Genomic DNA, 21,223 nt, shown 5'->3' on the forward strand with positions numbered 1-21,223 from the left:
CCCCAAAAAACCCAACCAACCAAAAGACAACTAACCAACTTACATAAAAGAAAATTAAAATTCTGAGTAGCCTTATGTATGTTTGAAAATTGAATCCATAAGTAATACATATTAATGCTTCTAGTAATAATGTTCTAGATCAGTGGCTTTAAAACTGTTTTGACCAAAAAAAATAGGAAATACATTTTATATTGTGATCCACTGGGCATAGATGTGTGAGTGTATATGTATATGAAATAAAAGTTTTATGAAAATTCTTACTGTTGTTGAGGAGGAAGAATTTCCTCTGCCCTTCAAGACCCTTCTACCTGGACTAAGAATCAAGTTGACTTGACACAGATTAACAGGAAAAAGTCAAATTTAATAGTGCACACACCAGGAATCCACACAGACATGGAAATTCCAAAGACAATGAGGCAACATGACACTTACATGAGCTGAGGAGAGGGGTAGGGGTCTGAGGATACAAAGGGAGAAAGACCATTAGCAGGAAGGAGATGTTTGGAAAACACAGGGGCCCTGTTATGCAGGTAAGTTTCTTAGGTAAAGAAGAATCTCTATTGATAGCCTCTTCCTTGTACTAGCAGGCAGTAAATGGGGAGATAAAGAGCTTTTCCTGAATCTGCTGGGTTTTGATTGCTTTTAACTCAAAATAATGTTCATGCCAAAGTGACCCATCTTGGGGAAGCTGGCCCTAAGCCCTACAATCTTAATATGAGGGAACCACTCTGTTATTTCAATTCTCTTCTGTTCTTTTAAATGATGGTTCTGAAGCACTAAATTGATTTTGTGGCCCACTAATAGGTTGCTATGTGCAGTTTGAAGAACAGTGCTTGCATATAGTAGTCACTATACAAATGTTTGCTATGATTACTATTATTATTCATCTATGGATCTCCAGCACTTGTGCAATACCTGGCACATAGTAAGCATCTGATAAATGTCTGTAAATGAGTTAATTTGGTTATTAGCGGTCTTTGAGAGAGTGGTCTCAATAGAGAGTTGGGAGTAGTACACCCTCTTTAGACATTCTTCTTCACTTTTACTAGGAGCTAGGGTATCACCGACATCCGTGTCTGCCTCTTATAACTAACAGCAAAAGAAATTTGCCAGGCACCAGAAAGAAGAGCTAGGGTATCACCGACATCCGTGTCTGCCTCTTATAACTAACAGCAAAAGAAATTTGCCAGGCACCAGAAAGAAGAGGAGGTTGTCATGTAGTCGTCATTGGCTGTGCTTGTACAAACTCACTCATGCAGGCAAGGCATCTGTTCACCCCATTGTCATCGCAGGTAAATTACTTTGGTGGCCCCAAATGTGGCTGATTTTAACTTGAATTTGGATTACCAATTTTCATTAACAAAGAAAAGACTTACCACCATGATGCAATATTGAAACTGGGTCTTTGGGTATACAAAGCAAGTCAATTCAAGGCAGAGGGAATTATCAAACCTCTCAAATCACAGAATTCCCAAAGCTAGGTAAGGTAATTGTAACCAATGCATACATTGCAATAGTCTATTCCAATGCCTTGAACTACTCTCTGCCAAAAACTTTGAACGATGGTAACAAAAATAAAGCATTTGTGTGGTGAATCTCCAACTTTCCACCTGATGTAGAATTTTTCTGATAACAATCCTAAAACAATTTTTAGTCATAAGACAGGAGTTTGTTACTTCTTGATACTTACGGTCTATTCATGCTTTATTATTAACACATCTTAATCTGAGAAGGATACATTTTTCCATGCTTTGTGAACTCAGTATTAGAAGTGAGGGCGAATTTTTCAAAGGGCCACCCTAGCACTATCTTACTTACCACACTGCCTTCTGAGCAGCATTGCCTGTTATGAAAAAAGATAATAGTAACTTTATTTTAACTGGCAGTTTCCTTATCATAAGTAAGAGACGTAAAAGTAGGTCCCATCTTGCCATGATTGAGAAGAAAATAGTAACTATATTTTCAACCAGCTGGATGGATAGCTAATTATGTAACTGGATGCCACATACACAAAAAATTTACTGACTTGTTTTTTTCTTCTCCTTATTTCTCCATATTATTTTCTTCTTAGATGAATGTTTCTGACATTTTTCCTTCCACACTTTGCTATTTTCGTTAAAGGACTTAAACCCAGATATAAATGTACATCCCCCATAACAACTCTGCACAGATTCAGATCTAGCTTTCACAGAATAACTGGCTATTAGAGCTGGAGGGGAACAGAGCAGTCACTCAAAATAACATATTGATTTCATATTAGAAAATTGGGGCTCACAAGTTAAGTGATTTACCAGACTCTACACAGAAGCGTGATTAGAAATCACATCTCCTAACTATTAGCTGAGCATTTTTCCACCTACCATTCTGTTCAACAGATAGATACAACGAAGCAACCACTATATGTGAGGGTATTTTTCTAAATCACTACACATTCACATTTTTAATTAACATTTTTATTGAGATATAATTCACATATCCTAAAATTCACCCATTTAAAATTCAATGGCTTTTTTTTTAAGATTTTATTTATTTATTTGAGAGATAGGGGGAGAGAGCACAAGCAGGGGGAGCAGCAGAAGCAGAGGGAGAAGCAGACTCCCCACTGAGCAGGGAGCCAGACACGGGACTTGATCCCAGGATCCTAGGATCATGACCTCAGCTGAAGACAGACACTTAACCGACTGAGCCACCCAGGTGCCCCATAAAATTCAATGGCTTTTAGTATGTTCACAGAGTTGTGCAGCAATCACCACAATCTAATTTCAGAAAATTTTCATCACCTGTATCTATTAATAGTCACTCCCAGTTCCTGACCTCTACTCCAGCCCCAGGAAACTACTATTTTACTTTTTGTCACCATAGACTTGCCTATTTTGGATATTTCATATAAATGGAGTCGTAGGATATGTGGTCCTTTGTATCTGGCTTCTTTCAATTAGCATGACGTTTTCAAGGTTCATCCATGTCACTCCTTTTTTTTTTCTAAGTCATATTCCACTGTATGGGTGTACCACATTTTGTTTATTCATTCATCATTTGATGGACCTTTGTTTCCACTCTTAGGCCATTATAAATAGTGATATGAACATTTACATACAAGTTTTTGTGTACACTTAAGTCTTCATTTCTCTCAGGTATACACTTTGGAATGAAATTGCCAGATTATATGATAACCCTATGTCTAACATTTGAGGAACTGCCAAGTTTTCTGAAGCGACAGCACCATTTTATATTCTTATCAGCGATATATGAGTGTTGCATTTCTCCACAACTCTTTGTTTTCATCTTTTTTGATTTTAGCCATTCTAGTTGGTATAATGTGGTATCTCCTTGTGACTTTGATTTTCATTTCCCTACTGATTAATGATGTGGAGAACCTTTCATGTGCTTATTGGCCATTTGTTTATCTTCCTTGGATAGATGTCTAGTCAGATCCTTTGCCCATTTTTATTGAGTTTTTTGTCTTTTTGTTATGGAATTGTAGAAGTTCTGTATATATTCTAAATACTAGTCCCTTATCAGATACATGATTTGCAAAATTTTTCTCCCATTCTATGTATTGTCTTTTCACTTTCTTGATAGTGTTCATTAAAGCACAACATTTTCCAATTTTGATGAAATACAACTTAGCTCTTCTTTTTTTGACCTTGTGCTCTTGGTGTCACATCTAAGAAACCATTGTCTAACTCAAGGTTACAAAGATTTATGCCTATTTTTCTGCTTGTTTTTTGGTTTTAGCTCTTGCAGTTAGGTCTATGGTCCATTTTGAGTTATTTTTGAATGTTATGATGGAGGTGTTTAAATCCATTCTTTTGCATATGGATACCCAGTCATCCTGACAGCATTGGTAGAAAAGAAAATTCTGTGTTCAGGGGCACCTGGGTGGCGCAGTCGTTAAGCGTCTGCCTTCGGCTCAGGGCATGATCCCAGCGTTCTGGGATCGAGCCCCACATCAGGCTCTTCCACTGGGAGCCTGCTTCTTCCTCTCCCACTCCCCCTGCTTGTGTTCCCTCTCTTGCTGGCTGTCTCTGTCAGATAAATAAATAAAATCTTTAAAAAGAAAAAAAAAAGAAAGAAAATTCTGTGTTCATTAATTGTCTTAACAACTTTGTCATAAATCTATTGACCATAAATATGAGGGTTTATTTCTGGACTCTCAATTCTACTCCACTGATCTTTATGTCTCTTCTTACGCTGGTACCACACACTCTTTATCACTGTAGCTTTGTAGTTAAGTTTTAAGATTGGGAAGTGATTCCTCTGACTTTGATCTTATTTTTCAAGATTTTTTGGCTACTCCGATTTTCTTGAATTTCCATGAGAATTTTAGGGTCACATTGGCAATTTTTGCAAAGAAGCCAGCTGGAATTTTGACGAAGATTGCAATGAATCTGTAGGTCAATTTGGAGAGTACTGCCATCTTAACAGTATTAAATCTTCTGATACATGAACATGGGATATCGCTACGCTTATTTAGGTCTCCTTTAACTCCTTTCAGAAACGTTCACAGTTTTCAGAGCTTAAGTTTTGTACCACTTTTGTTAAGTTTATCCCTAGGAATTATATTACGTTAGATGCTATTATAAATGGAATTGTTTTCTTAATTTAATTTTTGGATTGTTCATTGCTAGTCTATAAAAATACAATTGATTTGTGTAGGTTAGTCTTATATACTGTAACTCTGTTCAACTCATTTATTACTTCTAATAGTTTAGTGAAATCCTTAGGATTTTCTGTATGCAAGATCGGTCATCTAAAATAGAAACAGCTTTGCATATCCCTTTTCAATACAGATCCTTCTATGTCTTTTTCTTGCCTAACTGTCCTACCTAAAAGCTCTGGTAAAATGTTGAGTAAAATAATAAAAGCAGACATCTTGTCTTGTTCCTGATCTCGGGGGGAAAACTTTCAGTCTTTCACCATCAAGTATGATGCTATCTGTGGGATTTTGTAGATGCCATTTATCAGGCTTAAGATGTTATCTTCTCTCCCTAATTTATTGCATGCATTTCTCAAACAGGAGTTGACTTTTGTCAAATGCTTTTTCTGCTTCTAGCTAGTCATGTGATTTGTCTTTATTCTATTGACATGGTGTATTACATTAACTCACTTTCAGATGTTAAAGTGATCTTGCATCCTTGATGTATATCCCACTTGGTCATGGTGTATAATCCTTTATATATATTGCTGGATTCAGTTTGCTTGTATTTTGTTCAGGATTTGTGTGTCTATAGTTATAAGAGATATTTATCTGTAGTTTTCTTGTGATGCCTGTCTAGTTTTAGTATCAGGGTAATACTGGCTTCAGAGAATGAGTTGAGATGTATTCCATCCTCCTCTATTTTTTGGAAGAAGTTATGAAGGATTGGCATTAATTCTTCTTTAAATGTAGAATTCAACAGTAAAATCACCTGGGCTTGGATTTTTCTTTGTAGGAAGTTTTAAAACTACTAATTCAATCTTTTACTTGTCAGAGGTCCATTCAGATTTTTTTCTTGAGTCAACTTTAGGTAGTTTGTGTCTTTTTAGGAGTCTGTCCATTATGTTAGGTTATCTAATTTGTTGATCTACAATTGTTCAAGTATTCACTTATAATCCTTTATATTTCTGTAAGTTTGGTAGGTATGTTCCCCCTCTCATTCCTGATTTTAGTAATTTTATTCCTCTCTCTCTTTTTTTTTTTTTTTGGTCAGTCTAGAAAAAGGTGTATCAATTTTGTTGATCTTTTCAAAGAAACCAATTTCTTGTTTTGTTATTCTCTCCATTGTTTTTCTATTTTCTCTTTCATTTATTTTCACTTAAATATTTATTATTTCCTTCCTTATTCTTGCTTTGGGTTTAGTTTGCTGTCCTTTTGCTAGTTTCATAAGGTGAAATGTTAAATTTGAGATCTTTTTTCTTTTTTAATGTTCTCATTTAAAGTTATAAATTTCTGAGTACTGCTTTCAGTGTCTTCCATAAGTTTGGGTATGCTGTGCTTTTGTTTTCATCCATTTGAAAGTATTTTCTGATTTCTTCTTTGACCCATTGGTTATTGTGTTATTAATTTAATTTTGTGTATTTCTCAAATTTCCTCCTATTATTGACTTCTAATTTAATTCCACTGTGGTTAGAGAGCTTTCTTTGTATAAATTCAACCCTTTTAAATGTATTGAGGATTATTTTATAGCTTAGCATACAGCATATGTATCCTGGACAATGTTCTGTGTATCCTTGAGAGAAATGTGTATTCTGCTGTTATTGGGTGGAGTGTTTCACAGATGTCTATGAGGTCTGATGTTTGATGAGAAAAATGAGATACAGAAGGGATTAGTGGATTACTCAATGTCACAAACGTACCTGGTCACAGAGGTGGAAATACTAGGGTGAATCATGTGAAACTGCCATTCTTGAACACCAAAAACTAACAATTATCAGCAATTTCTTATTGTTCAACCTCACACAACTTAAGTCTCCTAACTTTCAGTCCAGTGTTCTTGTCACTTAGCTAGAATATTATATTGGGATAGGCTGTGCTACATAAGGCATATACCCTGAGCTATTCTTGGCTTATCACAATGAATACTGATTTTGTGCTCAACTTAGTCTATTCAGGTACTGCAAGTCTCCACCAAATGGTGACTCAGGGATCACAGCTGCTTCTATTTTGTGTGCCTGCCTTCCAGGGCACATGTTAGGGGAAGAAAACTTCAGGATCACCTGGTATGTTCTGAATGGTGAGCCCTACGGGTGGCTTAGATCACGTCTATGTACATCCCATTGGCCTAGTCACAAGGCCCAAACCTACTCTGTGCGGTCACCTTACTTCCAATATAATTTTCTATCCTTTAGCCAATTACATGCAGAATGTAGTCTAACCTGACAGTGGGGTGTGCCTTCCCATCTCAAGAGTCCGGCACCTCTCTGGCTTTCCTCATTTTAATTATATTTAAAATATATTTTCAACAATTCAAAATCTCGGTCTTAAAAATGCCTCAGAATTAAAATATGAAATAAATCTTCTTGGCGAACTTTTCCTAATGTGAAGCCCTATCATATTTAGAAGTTATTAACAAGCCAAAACAACCCCCCATAAAGACCATAATAAACTCATTGGAGGCTTTCTGAGGGCCAGAGCATGGACTCCAGCCTACTTCATTCCACTGTCTTCTGGTAAACAAACAAACGAACTAAAAGTGTTTGAATTACAGGGCCATCTATAAATTGGATAGGGACACCAACTTGTGTGGATCTATATAATCCCTACCTCTCTACATGTCTACTGAGAAGAACCCTCTAAGTAACTGAACATTTCTAGAACTACATAGAGATGCCTGGTTGTGGCCACTACAGCTCTTCTAAAGCCTCAACCTGGGGGGAAAAAAATATCTCACTTCGACTCTGTTTAAAAAATCTCATTTCAACTCTCCTCATATATCCACCAGGGGACCCAAGTGCAATTTTTCAGTGGGCTCAGGAAAAGGAACTTGGATGTGTGCTCTCTGTATGCAATTTCCCATTGCTTTTACAGTCCAGGGTCGCTGAGAAATAATATCCAAACACATTCTTTTAAAGAAAACCCAAGGAAGTCTGTGAATGGCTGGTGTCAGTTGTGAACACTGAGATGAGAGCTCAGGAAGGTGACAGCCAGTATTGTGGGAACTGTCTCCTGTCTGGGCTGACATAGAGAATGCATGTGGCATAGTGAGGAGATGGGGAAGTGGCAAGAAGGAAAATAATGTCAATTTCTAGTACCTGACACTTGGACCCCAAGTCCACTTGTGCTTAAGCCAAAACGAAGTATTGGAGAGAAATTTATAAAATCTTATTACCATAGGATACTCAGAGGAACTGGCAAATTCTTACTCTCATAGGATGGTTCTTCATATAAAACCCATATTCCCACAAGGGCATCTAGGTTTCTCTAGATGATCTGTTTGCTTATTCCATTGGTTTGGTTCAAACAGATGGAAATATTTTGGGTCAGTGGTTAACTTCCATTATTTCATATCATCTCCAGCCTTGACTTTAAAGATATACACTTGGCAGCTGTGGAAGGTGAAAGAATCTGGTACATTTTTCTTTTACCATTAAGAATTTGGGTTATTATATAACAGCAGTTCTCAAACATTTTGGTCTAAGAATTCATTTACACTCTTAAAAATTATCAAAGAATGCAAAGAGCTTTTGTTAATCTGGATATCTATCAAACTTATAATTAAAACTGAGAAATTTAAAACATTTATTTATTCATTCACTCAAAAATAATAACATTCCCATTATATGGTACCATAAATAACATATTTTAAGGAAACATAGCTATATTTTCTAAAGCAAACATTTAGTATTGTTTATCTTTTTGCAAACGTCTTTAACGTCTCGCTTAATAGAAGATACTTGTTTCTGCATCAATCTGTTGCAATGTTATTTTGGTCAAAGAATATGAAGAAAATCCTTCTTCATGCAGGTAAGTAGAAAAGGAAGAAGTATTTTAATAATCTTTTCATATAATTTTGGGTGTTTTTCTTTAATACTAAACCCAAACTCAGTAAGTGGTAGTTTCTTAAAGTTTAGTACAATGTGGAATCTAAAACCCTGTCAACGAACTTTCATACTCTGTGACATTAACACTCGTCAGCCTAGGTGTTTTCCAACACCAAAAACCAATTCTCTGATTCTCCAGACACTAACTGAATATCCTACAATTCAATTTTATTCTGACACTCCCTGGAGTTAGCGTCAAACTCCATAGAATTAAGGGCTCAGTCCCCCAAGGATGTTCCCACTTCAGATGTCAGTCACATATATTCAGTCCCCAAGCTACCCACACTCTGTCTGACATGGCTACAAATCAGAGGTTCCCCCAATGCCCTCTCCTCGGTTTTGATTATACTGGAACGGCTCGCAAAACACAGGGAAACAGTTTACCTATTATTACCTAGTTATTATAAAGGACACAACTCAGGAACAGCCAAATGGAAGAGATTCCTAGGCCAAGTTTATGGGGGGCTGTGCACACAGCTCCCATGCCCTTTCTACATGGCCACCCTTCCAGTACCTTGATGAACTTACTAGTGTGGAAGTTCTCCAAACCCTGTCATTTAAGTGTTTTTATGGAGGTTTCATCACATATGCAGGATCGATTATTAACTCATTCTCCAGCCCCTCACCTCTTCTCAGAGGTTGGGGCGGGGGCGGGAGGTGGTGGAGCTGAAAGTCCTAGGCTTCTAATCAAGGCTTGGTCTTTGCATTGATCAGTCCCCATCTGAAGCTAGCTAGAGTTGCCTCATTAGAACAAAAGATGCTCCTATCGCCCAGGAAATTCCAAAGGTTTTAGGAGCTTTGTGTCAGGAACCCGGGAAAAGGCCAAATATATAATATATGTATTTCTTATTGAGCCACAATCTATCAGCATACAATATACCAAGAAAGAAAGAAAAAAGAATGAAAGAAATGGTTGTTAGCATCACCACTGATTTCATCGGAAAAATCTTTAAATATTGGGATGCTCTCAAATTCCTAGTATTTGGCAGACACATGTTTTCCAAAAGCTTGAATTTTCACTTGAAACCCTGAATTTTATCACTGGCAACAGACACCATCAGTTGTTTTGCTGAAGTGACAGGCTCATTTCATTCATTTTGGAGAAAATGTCTGCCAAATACCCAAGTCTGTGTAACCACAGTTTGTCTGTCAGTTCTTTAAAGTAAAAATGGTGTTCCATGAAAAAAAAAAAAAATCCCGGGTGGGTGGACCCGGCGCGGAGGCCGCTGGCGGTGGCGCCTAGGCCTCCAGGCAGGGCGGGCCTCCCGCGCTCCGGATGCCTGACCCCGCGCTTCGACCCCAGGCCCCCATCACCCAAGAGCTTTGCCTCCAGACAACCGCCATACTTTCGGTATGCAACAGGAGGCCTTGTGCGCACTTCTCACCCCATTCCAAAGGGTATGACTGCTTCATGGAGGACATTCTTCAGTGACATTTTTTGTTTGTTTTTACTGCATTACTTAGTGTGGACAAATGCAATGCCCACCAATCCCATTTTATTCCACTGCCTAGATTCATGCTAAGTGTCATCAATTTTACCCACCATTCCTTTTGTGCCATCAGGACAAATGTCTAAATGGTGAAGACAACCAATGTCCTGGCATTACTGGGAAAACAGTCTTGACATTACAGACCCAGGGGTCCAAGGACCACATTTTGAGAACCACTACATAACAAACTATCCTCCTGTTATAAAGACTAAATATTAATACTTTTCCTTAAGTTCACTTAGAGAAACAAAAAGAACTAGAATAATTTGGGAAATACTGTAAGAAAAATACTCACCAATGTGTAAGCCCCTAGAAAGAACTATATTTTTAATATTTAAACAGCATCTTAGGAATGCAATAAATATATAATAACAATGAAAGTAGTTTATGTTTATTGTAATATTTACCACTGGGAGAGAACTGTGCTATGCATTTTAAATGCATTGTCTCCAATATTCTCTAGTACCATATCCTCATTTTACAGATGAAGAAAATGGGGCACAGAACAATAAAAGAATTTGACAGGGTCACAAGCTGTACGTGGTAAAGATTTGAACCGGCAAGGCCTAAATTCCCAGAACTTGGACTCTTAAACCCTACATTATGTTTTATGTCTCATCTGAACTCCAAATTTACTAATTGTGTTTCTCGTGTCTGGGTGTCCATTCAAATCCTTAACAAGAAAGGAAACGGTCTTATGTCAACCATAGTGCCCAAAGAAAGGGCTTAATGAATATTGGGACGAGTGGCCAAAAGACCAAGTAAACCACCTTGCCATCTCTAAGCCACAAGGGTTAGTAATCATGTTAAAAGTGAAATTCTGAAATGGCGAGCCCCATCCATATTATGTTTAACTCCTTAAGAAGGGAACCAACAGGGTAGGCAAAAAACAAAACAAAACGAAACAAAAATACCTGGTTTCTTGAAAGCTTGACAAGTTTTATGTGTGCATGTGGATGCGTGTCTGAGCACACATATCTTTATTACTTCGTTTGCTAAATAGATACAGATACAGCTAGGTAGTTAACAACCATGTAGGTTAGACAAAACAAAACTAGTTTACCTTTCCCAGGGCAATAACCCCCCTCCCCAACAGCTTTGTGACTGGCTTCTCTACCAAACTCTAAAACCCCAACGTCTTACTTCTGCAGGTTAAGCAGACACAGCACTATAGGGCAGCAAACTGTTCCTGCCTCTATCAGTTGTACATTAATCCACTACACCTGGACAACAAAGTTACATCCCCCAGACTGTCATCGAGGGGGTCTGAGAGGGTCCTGCTTTTACTAGGAAGGGTGATCAGAAAATGCTGAGCGGTACCCCAAACTCAAGCGGTTTTGCCTTTTTCCAAGTTTGGATTTTTTTTTTCTTCATTTTTCCAAGTCTGGGCTTTTCTTTCTTCTCAAACATCATACCTGTTTTCTGAATGGAGACCTGGAGGGGTCTGGTTCGGCCGCACGTCTCTCTGTAATTTCCTGGGATGGAGTTTCTTTCCGGGGCGGGGGTGAGGGGAGACAGGAGGCTTAAGGACTGGGCGCAGGATCAGACCGGCGCGACGCACCAGAGTAGCCCCGGTACTAGGGCCCCTCGGCCGCGCCTCGCTGCGCCGCCCCGCGCCGCCCCGCGCAGTCCCGGGCGGCGCGCGCGCGGTGGGGGGACGGCGGCGGGAGCGCACACAGCTGGCCAGGCGGCGCGCGCGCGCGGGCGGGCGAGGGCTGCGTGGGGCGGCGGCGGGCTCGCCCCCCGGAGAGGGCCTCGCGCGCCCGGCTTTCTCCTTCCGGCGCGCCGCTGCCACATCCCGGCCCGGGCCGGCCGCGGTGCGGCGCCGAGGCCGCCGGTGGCGGCGCCGAGGCCTCCAGGCGGGGCGGGCCTCCCGCGCTCCCGGGACGCCGGGACCCCGCGCGCTTCGCCCCCAGGCCCGGGAGGCCCGGGTTGCGCTTCGCCGCCAGCGGCACGGAAGGGCCCAAGGACCCCGGCGAGCTCCGGCTCCACAGTGGGTGAGCTCTGGCACGGGCCGGTGCGGGTTTCGTAGACCCCTGGGTCCCGACCCCACCCCCCATCCCGGGTGAATGGGAAAACGGGGCGAACCGGCGTTTCTTTGTGAGCACCATCCCAGTGTTTTTTGGTGACTTGAGGACCTCTCTAGTTGGTGGGATTAATGAGAAGAACCTCCATCACGTTAATTATGCAAAAAGGCGGTGTCCTTGCTGCGGGATGGTGTAACGAGGGGAATGATTGATACTTGGTAATCTATAATTTACTTCTTTCATCTTTGGCTGAGAATTTGCATTTGTGATTCGGTGCAAAGAAAAAGAAAATGTTCTACTTGGGTGCAAGGAACATGCAGAGAGAGAGGGCAGGGAAGAAGGAACACGTGCACCCTTTCCTAAGTGCACAGTTAAGTGTGTCTTGGGTGGGTGAGAAGGGAAAGGATGGTTGGAAATGCGTATTTCCTGCCAGACAGGCTGCAGAGTGCTTTCAGCCCTGATTTTGACAGTCAAGAGGCCGGTCAGAAGTTGGAGGTTGAAGTATAAATTTCTGCGCTCTGGCTGGGAAGATGAACCAGGTTTTCCAAAAGCTGTCGTTTTTGTTTTCCAAGTCTCTAAAGGCAGGAAAGGGCTGGGCAGTGAAGAGAAAGCAATGCAGCCAGGTTCTGTCTGGTTAGCTAAGGGGGAGGACTGCCATAAAGGGCTTTTTTGTCTGAAACACCCAGAGTCTGGGGCTTTGGGCCATAAAGAGTTGGGTATTGGTCAGTTTTAACTGCCAGGGTGAGAAATGTCTCAGACATTCTTAAAATTAGGCAGCTCAGTTTAGGTCCAGCTTGCTGATCTCCAGTACCTATTCACTCTGAAATTTTCAGTGACAGGGTGAAAAAGAAAAGATAGAAAATAGTCTTCTCCCTTTTCTACCATTGTAATGATGAGTCCATCTTGGCTCAAAATTGGAACTGGAAAAATCTTTCCATCTTTGCTTTTGACCCTGAAGAACAGAATCTCAAGGAAATACCTGAGAGAAAAATTCTTTCCGTTCCCGAAATGAAAACTGGAGTGTTTGCAAAACTGAACAAAGGAGGGAAAGAATCAGGAAATATCCCAGGCAATATGCAGGTATATTCAGATCAGTGTTCAAATGCTTGAGGTTAGACAATAAAAAGGTGGGAGAGAGCCAGAAATAGAAACAGGAGAGAGGTGAATTCAGGACCTTCAAGATTGCAGAAACAAAGAGTCTGTTTTTTTCTGATACAGGTCTGGAAGAATCGGGATGTGAGTACATCAAGCTTAATCTTTCCATCTGCATAACATGAAATTGCTTTTAGTTTTAACGTTGAGCTCTTCAGAGTAAAAGGAAACACAGCTAGACTGTACTACATGCATCCCAGGCAGTTTGGGCTATATTATGTGTTAAATGAGTTGTATGTTTATTTTGCCAGCCAACTCTGTTAAATATGTAATCTCTCTAATTCCACGAGTTCAGCTTGTTTCCAATTATTCATTCATGATGTGTCGTTTGGCTAGAATTTGCCAGGGTGTTAAAACCTAAAGAAATGCAAAATCCAGAGAACATCTTGGCACTGGAAGATTTCATCATCCCATCCTCCTCCACAGGAATCCTTTACCCAATGTCAAACATACAAAATAGATATAGTAGGCTTTGATTCTTTTTGCTACAAACTTATTTCATTTTTCCTTTGAAGTTACAGGGAACAATCTTTTAAACAGCTACCTCTTTGGCACTGTTAGAATATTTATTCATTTGCCAGGAATCCCAAATATAACCCACCTCTGTAAGAGACCTGTTGTGCAAAACGTACTTGAATAATCAAAGTGGTTAACTGTTTCCCAAGTATAAACCAAGTTGTACTAAGTAAGTCGATCTTATCACTTCTAATGGTGCTTATTGTTTTTTTAATAACCCTGTACAGTGACAGGAGAAACCAAGAATCTCAGGCAAAGCAAATACTGCAAGCAAATGTGGACCCCAGGCCTCAGAAGGTATGTGAGCTCACTAGTTATTTGAGATTCATGTCATTTACTAATCTCACTGCCTCTTCTTGCTTGTATGGAGGTTTTAGGAAATTTAAAACTCTTAAATAGGAGTGTGTACACTTATACTCAGAAATGTTTTCTTAAATGTAATAGTAGAAGCACCCTCCCAGGCTGGGGATTAGGTGAGTTTGCTTTGCTAAGAGCAGTGCCTGACGTGTAGGTAACCCCAGGCAGGTGTTTGCTGTTCTTTATTGTTACTCTTGACAATCTGTCCTTTTTTTTTTTTTAATTTATTTGACAGAGAGAGCAGAAAGAGAGAGAGCGAGCAAGATTGGGGGGGAGGAGCAGAAGCAGAGGGACAAGCAGACTCCCCACTAAGCAGGGAGCCTGACATGGGGCGCCACCTCAGGACCCTGGAATCATGACCTGAGCCGAAGGCAGTGCTCAACCAACAGAACCAGCCAGGCGCCCCCATAAAAATCTGTCTTAAGCTCAGGTATGTTCTTCAGCCGGACAGAGTAAGGAGTGTGTTTTCATGCTGGTACCTAAGGATGATCAATCATTCTAAGACAGTAAATTGTAATGATTATGACCAAGTAGACAAAGGATATTTCTGAACTTGGATTGAGAGAAACCCTAAGAATTTAAAAATTGCCAGAACTGTTGTGGCACTTTATATATATTATAAATTCATATGCATTGTTTTATTACATTGTTATATAATTTTATTGATGAGGTGATAACACTTTAGTTCAAAATCCAAAGATACGGAAGGTTTGGTTATAGAATGTCTCTAGTTGCTCCAGCCCTTAGCTACCGAGTTTCCCTTCTTCCTGTTAACCCGCACCCCCTGCCCCCACCGCCAGGGCTACCAGCTCCTTGTGCATCACCAGGCTTTTTTTTTTTTTTTTTAAAGATTTTATTTATTTATTTGACAGAGATAGAGACAGCCATCGAGAGAGGGAACACAAGCAGGGGGAGTGGGAGAGGAAGAAGCAGGCTCATAGCGGAAGAGACTGATGTGGGGCTCGATCCCGTAACGCCGGGATCACGCCCTGAGCCGAAGGCAGACGCTTAACTGCTGTGTCACCCAGGCGCCCCATCACCAGGCTTTTTTTTGTGAAGTTTCCTTTAGTTCCTGGCTGTGTTTTGAATGAATGTTAAAAACTGAACACTGGATACGTGATTCTTTCCCTGGAGTATGTATGTGATGGGGGTGGGGCATCCAGGAGTTTCCAGCTCAGTAAAGGACCCTTGACAGGTTATCTGGGCCAGTTCCTAGACCTCTAGGTCACTCAGCACGAGGGACACTGTCTCCTTGCTGCTTTTGGGACACTGGGACACTGACCAAGCTGTTGGCTTAGGTGCGGCATGATTTCCCTCACTCTGTTTCGTCTCTTTTCAAGATTCCCCTTACCCTTCTTTATTATTAACTGTGGCCCTTCACACTTCGTGTGATCATGTATGTTAATAGCTCTATTTGTTTATCAGCCTGTCCACCTCTATAGAAGCATCATGAGAGCAGGGAGTATATGTTACCATATCCGCAGGGCGTGGAACAACTCCTGGCTCAATGTGGGCCCTCCGTCAGTATTGCTGAATGAATGAAGGACATTTGGAAAAAAGCTATTTAAACAGAGTTAAATGGGCTTATTTACCACAGGACTTTTCAGAACCTTTAATAAGTGAGTATGCATAGCAAAAGAAGAACAAAGCAGGTGGAAGTCAAGCTCTTCAGCACAAACCCAGAAAGGTTTTGTGCTTTTGGAGGACAGCTCAAACACAGGGAAAAGCCACTGGCCGGAATATTATTGGCAGCTGACCAAAATGGATTTACAAGCATCTTTTTGAAAATGCAGGGGACAGAGAATTTGTACCAAAAGATGGTGATAATACCAAACCCATTGTAGTCATTACAAACATGTAAAATGTGTGCTGTCTTTCTTTTAGTTTAGAGGAGAAAAAAAAAAAAAAAGACTGAGATTTCTGGTAGGTTCAGCTATGTTCTTGCTTCCCTAACCCTGCTTTCCCCATAAGAAGGGAAACCACTTTAAGCACCAGCTCTGACTCGTGGGTTTTCTAAGACTCCAGCCCTCTGGCTTGGTTTCAGAACCCAACATGTCCAGGTGAAAATTTCATTTAATGACTGGAAATGGGAAAGCTCTGAAGACAGGTATGCTGACTCCTGGGGGCCCAGGGGCTCAGTTCAGGGCAGCACACTGTGACCATGCGGGGCCTGGGGCACACTCACGTTTGCCACCATTAGCTGCAAGAGGCAACTTGGGAGTTGTCTTGGCTCCTCGAACAAAGGAGAGTTAATTACAGAAAATGTCAGGATTTTTAAAGGCCATTTGTCACCGGGCTGCAGGGAGAGCAGTGGCCCTTGGCAGAGCCATGGAGGAAGGACTTCATTTCAGGCCCCAGTGTCTCTGCACACAGAAATTGTGAGCCTTGAGGGTGTCATCCTTGTACAGGAGGCAAACCCCATGGAGAATTGGTATATTCAGGGAAACAATGCAGATAGTGGGGTGGGCTTAGAGGAGCTGGGCCCAGGGGAATTTGGAATGCCTTTCATTTTGTTTCACAAATAGGGCAAATCATTGTAGTTTTTCTGAGGTCAGACCAAATCCTACTTCTACAGAGTCTAGTTACCGACAAGTAGGAAGGCTGGAAAGAAGAGTAAGTGGGAATAGGGATGGAGGTCTTTGATTCTATTTAAACCTCTTTAAGCTGTTTTTTCAGAGCATCAGTGGACACTCGTTGACAGATATTCTTTTGAGACTAGTTTTCATTCTTATAATGGAAGGAAGTGGGAGGAGAATGGCTATTATGTCAGAATGTCTAGAATCTGTATTTTAAAGGACTGGGGGCTGGGACCAGCAGTTCTCAGCCCTGGCTGCTCATTAGAATGTGCAGAGGTTTTAAAACAAGCTCTGGATCCAGTGATATTTGTTGTCTTGGGTTCAGTGTTCTTGGGGCCCAGGGCATTGCTATATTTTTTAAAAGCTTCCCGGGTGATTCTAATGTGCACCCAGGGCTGGAACCACTGCCCTAAACATAAAGTCAGCTATCATTAGGGAGATACTTAGATTCAGAATGCATGAACTTCCAAAGCAGAAGCATGCAATGGCTAACTGGAACCCGTAGTCTTTAGGATTCGTGAAAACCCAACCTGTCAGATATTGTGGATCTTACTAGTTTATGTGCTAGTTTTTAGAGGCCTTGATGGTGATGCTGATAATTATGGCGGTGGTGATGGTGATGATGGTGGTGGAGGGGGTTGTCGTCATCGTCTAGGATGGTAGGTCTAGGTGGTGAACCCTTAGCTGTGTTAGAACACTCCTGCTGCCCTTATGGAAATGATGTTGAGGCTGGGGAATGGCCACGTGGATAGTGCTTTACATTTTTGACTGCACTCTTGGAAGAATAGCTTCAAAATTTAAATCAGATCATGACACTGCTACCCCTCTTCTCATGGAAAACTGTCTTCAGTGGTTTTCCACTGCTCACAAGGTGAAACTAAATTCCATAAATGCTCTGTAAGATGCAGTGTTCTCTGACCATAGCTGCTTTTGCTCATCTCTAACATTGATCTGGAAACTCCAGCCACTGGGGCTTTCCTTTGGTTACTCAAGGGCCCCTGGCTTCTCCTGCCTAACCCCCAGGCCTCCATTCCCTACTGGTCCCCTGGCCTGGGGACCTCCTTTCGTAACTGCTGTCCCTGATCTCTCCACCCAGGTTTTGTCCTTTTGTATTTTCCTCTCACAGAGCCATGTCTCCACCTCACGCCACTTCTAGGATAGACTCTTTCATGCACGTAGGTCTCTCTGTTAGACTGCAGGCTCTATAAAGACATAAACTGCATATGTGTTTGGTTTGGGACTTAAAGTGTTGTATCACATCCCTGGCACCTATCTTGTTGGATGGATGAATATACCTTTTCATGATGAATTTGGCAAGTAATTATTTTTAAGTTATTGTGTCCTTAAAAGTATATGCAGATAGACATCTATTCATGTTTGTGTGTGTCATATGTTTTAAACTGTAGAGATATTGGGCCTGAGGGGAGGGGTACTTGAGAGGGACCAGGCTTTAGTCTTACTGGTTCTGGTTGGCGCTCATAGCACATGACTCAGAGAATAAGTCCTGGTTTATCTAAATTTTCTCCTCAAATTCTTTTTTCTCTAAAGTCTGTGTGTAATTTGTGAATTTCTTCACTATAGACCATGAGGAAAAAAAGGTAGGCGCTTAAAAATAGTGCATCTCTCCACCCCAGGCTTTCCCCGCCCGGCAGGAGCCTCCCTGGAAAGCACCCATATGTGATGTACTGTTTCCTTTCAGGCCCTGGGTGAACACACTTTCCCACCGTCTGCAGCCAGCCCCGCCTTTCTCTGTGCAGGGAAGACCACCTTCCAAAACACTGCTGCTGCTTCTGTCAGAGGACTTGAGGCTGACAAAGTGTAACGCCCTGATGGAGGAGTAGTCTGGGGTGCAGGGCGATTAGAGCCAGGTGGGGGCACCGAGGGGCTCCAACCTTATTTTTCTAACACTTTCTTTCCTTTAAAAACATTCATATAAGTACAGCAAAAGTATTAAAGCCAAGAATCTGTTTTTGTTATATTCGTCTCTGCACTTTATGCTTTAAGTATTAAATCATTTTAAAAAGCTAAATGAAAACTAATGAAGACAGGGGCACCTGGGTGGCTCAGTTGGTTAAGTGTCTGCCTTTGGCTCAGATCATGATGCCGGGGATCAAGCCCCACATCAGGCTCCCTGCTCGGCGGGGAGTCTGCTTCTCCCTCTGCCCCTCACCTCACTCGTGTTCTCCCTCTTCCTCTCTCTCAAATAAATAAAATCTTAAAAAAAAAAAAAAGTAATGAAGACAGAGATGTATTTACTAAATATTCAGATACATGTTGATTTTGTCACTTAACCACATTTTCTCCCAGCTAGAAAAGTATTTACCATCCTTTCCACACCTTACCAAGTGGTAAGGAAACTGCAGTCAGTAGTGGTCAGGTAGAAAAAATAAACAGCAGAAATAAAAACACCAGGGGGCATGTATATGAGTGGCATCTTTTATATTTTATTAGTTTTTACTATAAAATGGAATCATGTTTGTTGCAGAAGTTTTTTTAATATGTAAGTGTACAAAGCAAAAAATAACTGCTTTCATTGTCTCAAGATTTTATTTTGTGTATTACATGCATGTATCTGTTTGGATATGTGTATAATCACATACATTCACCTATATAACTTTTTTGCAGAGAGGATCATACATTCAGTTTTGCAACTTGTCCTTTTTGTTTACGGATTTAAATTGACATTTTGGATCTCTGTAATTGGCCTGCCCTTCAGCACAGAGTTTTATTTAAAATTAAAAAAAAAAAAATGGTTGGACTCCAATGAGATTTCTTAACCACCACCCCCCCAGTCAGTATATTTAAGTTGTATATCTGTTCAAATGCATGTTAATCGCTGTGACTTATAAAATGTAATTTTATTTTCAAGTAATACTGAAGTCCTTGTAGCTTTTAATTGTTTTCTAGTCTCAGGCAATAGGTATTAAATATATAACTACTCTCATGTGGATACTGGAGAAATAAGATTGAAATTGGGGGCCTCATCCTTTAAGGAGTTTGGGAACTCTTGGGTAAAAGGTTGGGAAAGGTGCTTTCAGAAGTACCTTTCAGCTCTCCTGAGTTTTCCTAATTAGTTTCTAGGTAGATGTAGGCATTCAGCAAATAGTGTTTGTTGTCTTACTGAGTGCTGGGCACTATTCTAGTCCTTGGTGTACTTGGGGGCACTTATATTCTACTGGGGGGGCAGATGGCGAATGAGTAAAAACGTTCAGGCGGTGGTAGGTGCAGTGCAGGAAATGAAACTAGGTGGGGTGAGTGGGTGTCAGGGAGAGCTGACTCTTCTTCTGTTGTGCACAGGAGGGGAGCAGGCCCTGCTTACCTCCTATTTACAGAAGCCCGCTGGCCAGCAGAGAGCATTCCCTCCCGAGCTGCCTTTCACAGTGACCACTGCCAACAGGGCACAGGGTCATTGTCAGACCTCAGTCTAGTCTGGGCGGCTCTACCCAAGACGCCGGTGAAGGCCTGTGATTTTATATTCCTTTTCCCAAGAGAACATTTTTTGGTAGGGGCTAGGGTTTATGCACATGAAACTTTCCACATCTGCAGCCCTCATCAGGGTCCCCAGGTGTCTTGGGCTGACCCTGCCCAGTCCAGGTGGGCTGTGATGGGGATGAGAGGGAGTGGGGGCCTTGCAGACCTCCCTTCTCTTGACCTAGTGCAGCGGCCAGGCTCAGAGCAGGAAAGGGACTCTAGATGTCCTAGGTAAGTAGGGGTTTAATTAGAGTCACTTTCGAAGTTGAACATGTTTGAAGTAAAATTCTCCATCAGAAAGAAGACATTGGCTGATGGATTGTAGGTTGTTGAGGCAGGCCATGTCTCATGGGGCCCTCACAACACACTGGTAGGTATGCAGTGGTGGTTTTATCCTTACAACTGAGAAAATTGGGAAGATTTTCTGGGAGAAGAGAATAGACCACCCCCCCACTCCCACCCCTAGCCTCAGGCCTGGGTAAAAGAGTAAAGCATTTCTGGCTTGGAATTAAAATCTAAGCCTTCGGAAGACAGGCATGGCCTCAGGATAATGCAGGTCTCACATCTCACCTAGCCCAGATGTAGAAATCCTATCCCTGAGCCACTGGGCTTCCTGAAGAGCAGATGAGATGACCCTTCATTTTCATGTACGTCTGTCTATTCATCACCTTCCTACTATTATGTAGAGGTCAGTGGACAGACTCAAATTAGATCCCTTCAGAAGACTAGCTCCCACTGGAAAGATTAGATTCTTCAGCTGTAAGAACCTCCCAGCTGCCAGCTTGATGCCCAGGAGGGTGCTCAGGGGCCAGAAGCCTAGGTCTGAGCAGAGCAGGGCACCATGAGTGAGCAGTGCTGGGAGGTTCTCTTGCTGTGCAGAGTAAGCATGTGTGAGGGAGGCAGCCCCAGGTGGCTCCCCTCATCTGTATTCGCTTGTCCACAGCACTTCTCTTAGCAAAGCATGAGTTGCAAGCCCCAGGCCACTCAGCGCCCAGAGTGTTCCTCAGCCTCTAAGGCTTCCTGAAAACTGGTACAAAGGAACAAATGCCCCTCTGCTCTGGGTGCGTATCTCCTGTCTGGTACTTGTCTCCTTTCTCTTTACTCCTTCCCC

At 41.6% G+C, this 21,223-nt stretch overlaps 2 protein-coding genes across 8 annotated transcripts in view; one reads left to right on the forward strand and one right to left on the reverse strand.

Moving 5' to 3' along the window:
• The window catches only part of NMS (neuromedin S), a 44,619-nt gene extending 32,973 nt beyond the window's left edge, over window positions 1-11,646 (reverse strand). Inside the window, exon 1 of the mRNA XM_057309245.1 lies at window positions 11,429-11,646. The gene's annotated coding sequence lies outside the window, so the exon portion shown is untranslated. The remainder of the gene's footprint in view (window positions 1-11,428) is intronic.
• A 170-nt stretch (window positions 11,647-11,816) lies between these two features.
• The window catches only part of CHST10 (carbohydrate sulfotransferase 10), a 29,798-nt gene continuing 20,391 nt past the window's right edge, over window positions 11,817-21,223 (forward strand). For 2 of the 7 annotated variants that reach the window (XM_057309239.1, XM_026487891.4), the window contains exons 1-2: window positions 11,818-12,010; window positions 13,936-14,005. The gene's annotated coding sequence lies outside the window, so the exon portion shown is untranslated. Of the gene's footprint in view, window positions 12,259-13,935; window positions 14,006-18,340; window positions 18,510-21,223 lie in introns of all 7 variants that reach the window. The other 5 variants (XM_057309241.1, XM_057309242.1, XM_057309243.1 and 2 more) reach the window with 5 other exon arrangements.

This window comes from Ursus arctos, unplaced genomic scaffold (genome assembly GCF_023065955.2).
Source record: "Ursus arctos isolate Adak ecotype North America unplaced genomic scaffold, UrsArc2.0 scaffold_8, whole genome shotgun sequence".
Taxonomy (NCBI): Eukaryota; Metazoa; Chordata; class Mammalia; order Carnivora; family Ursidae; genus Ursus; species Ursus arctos.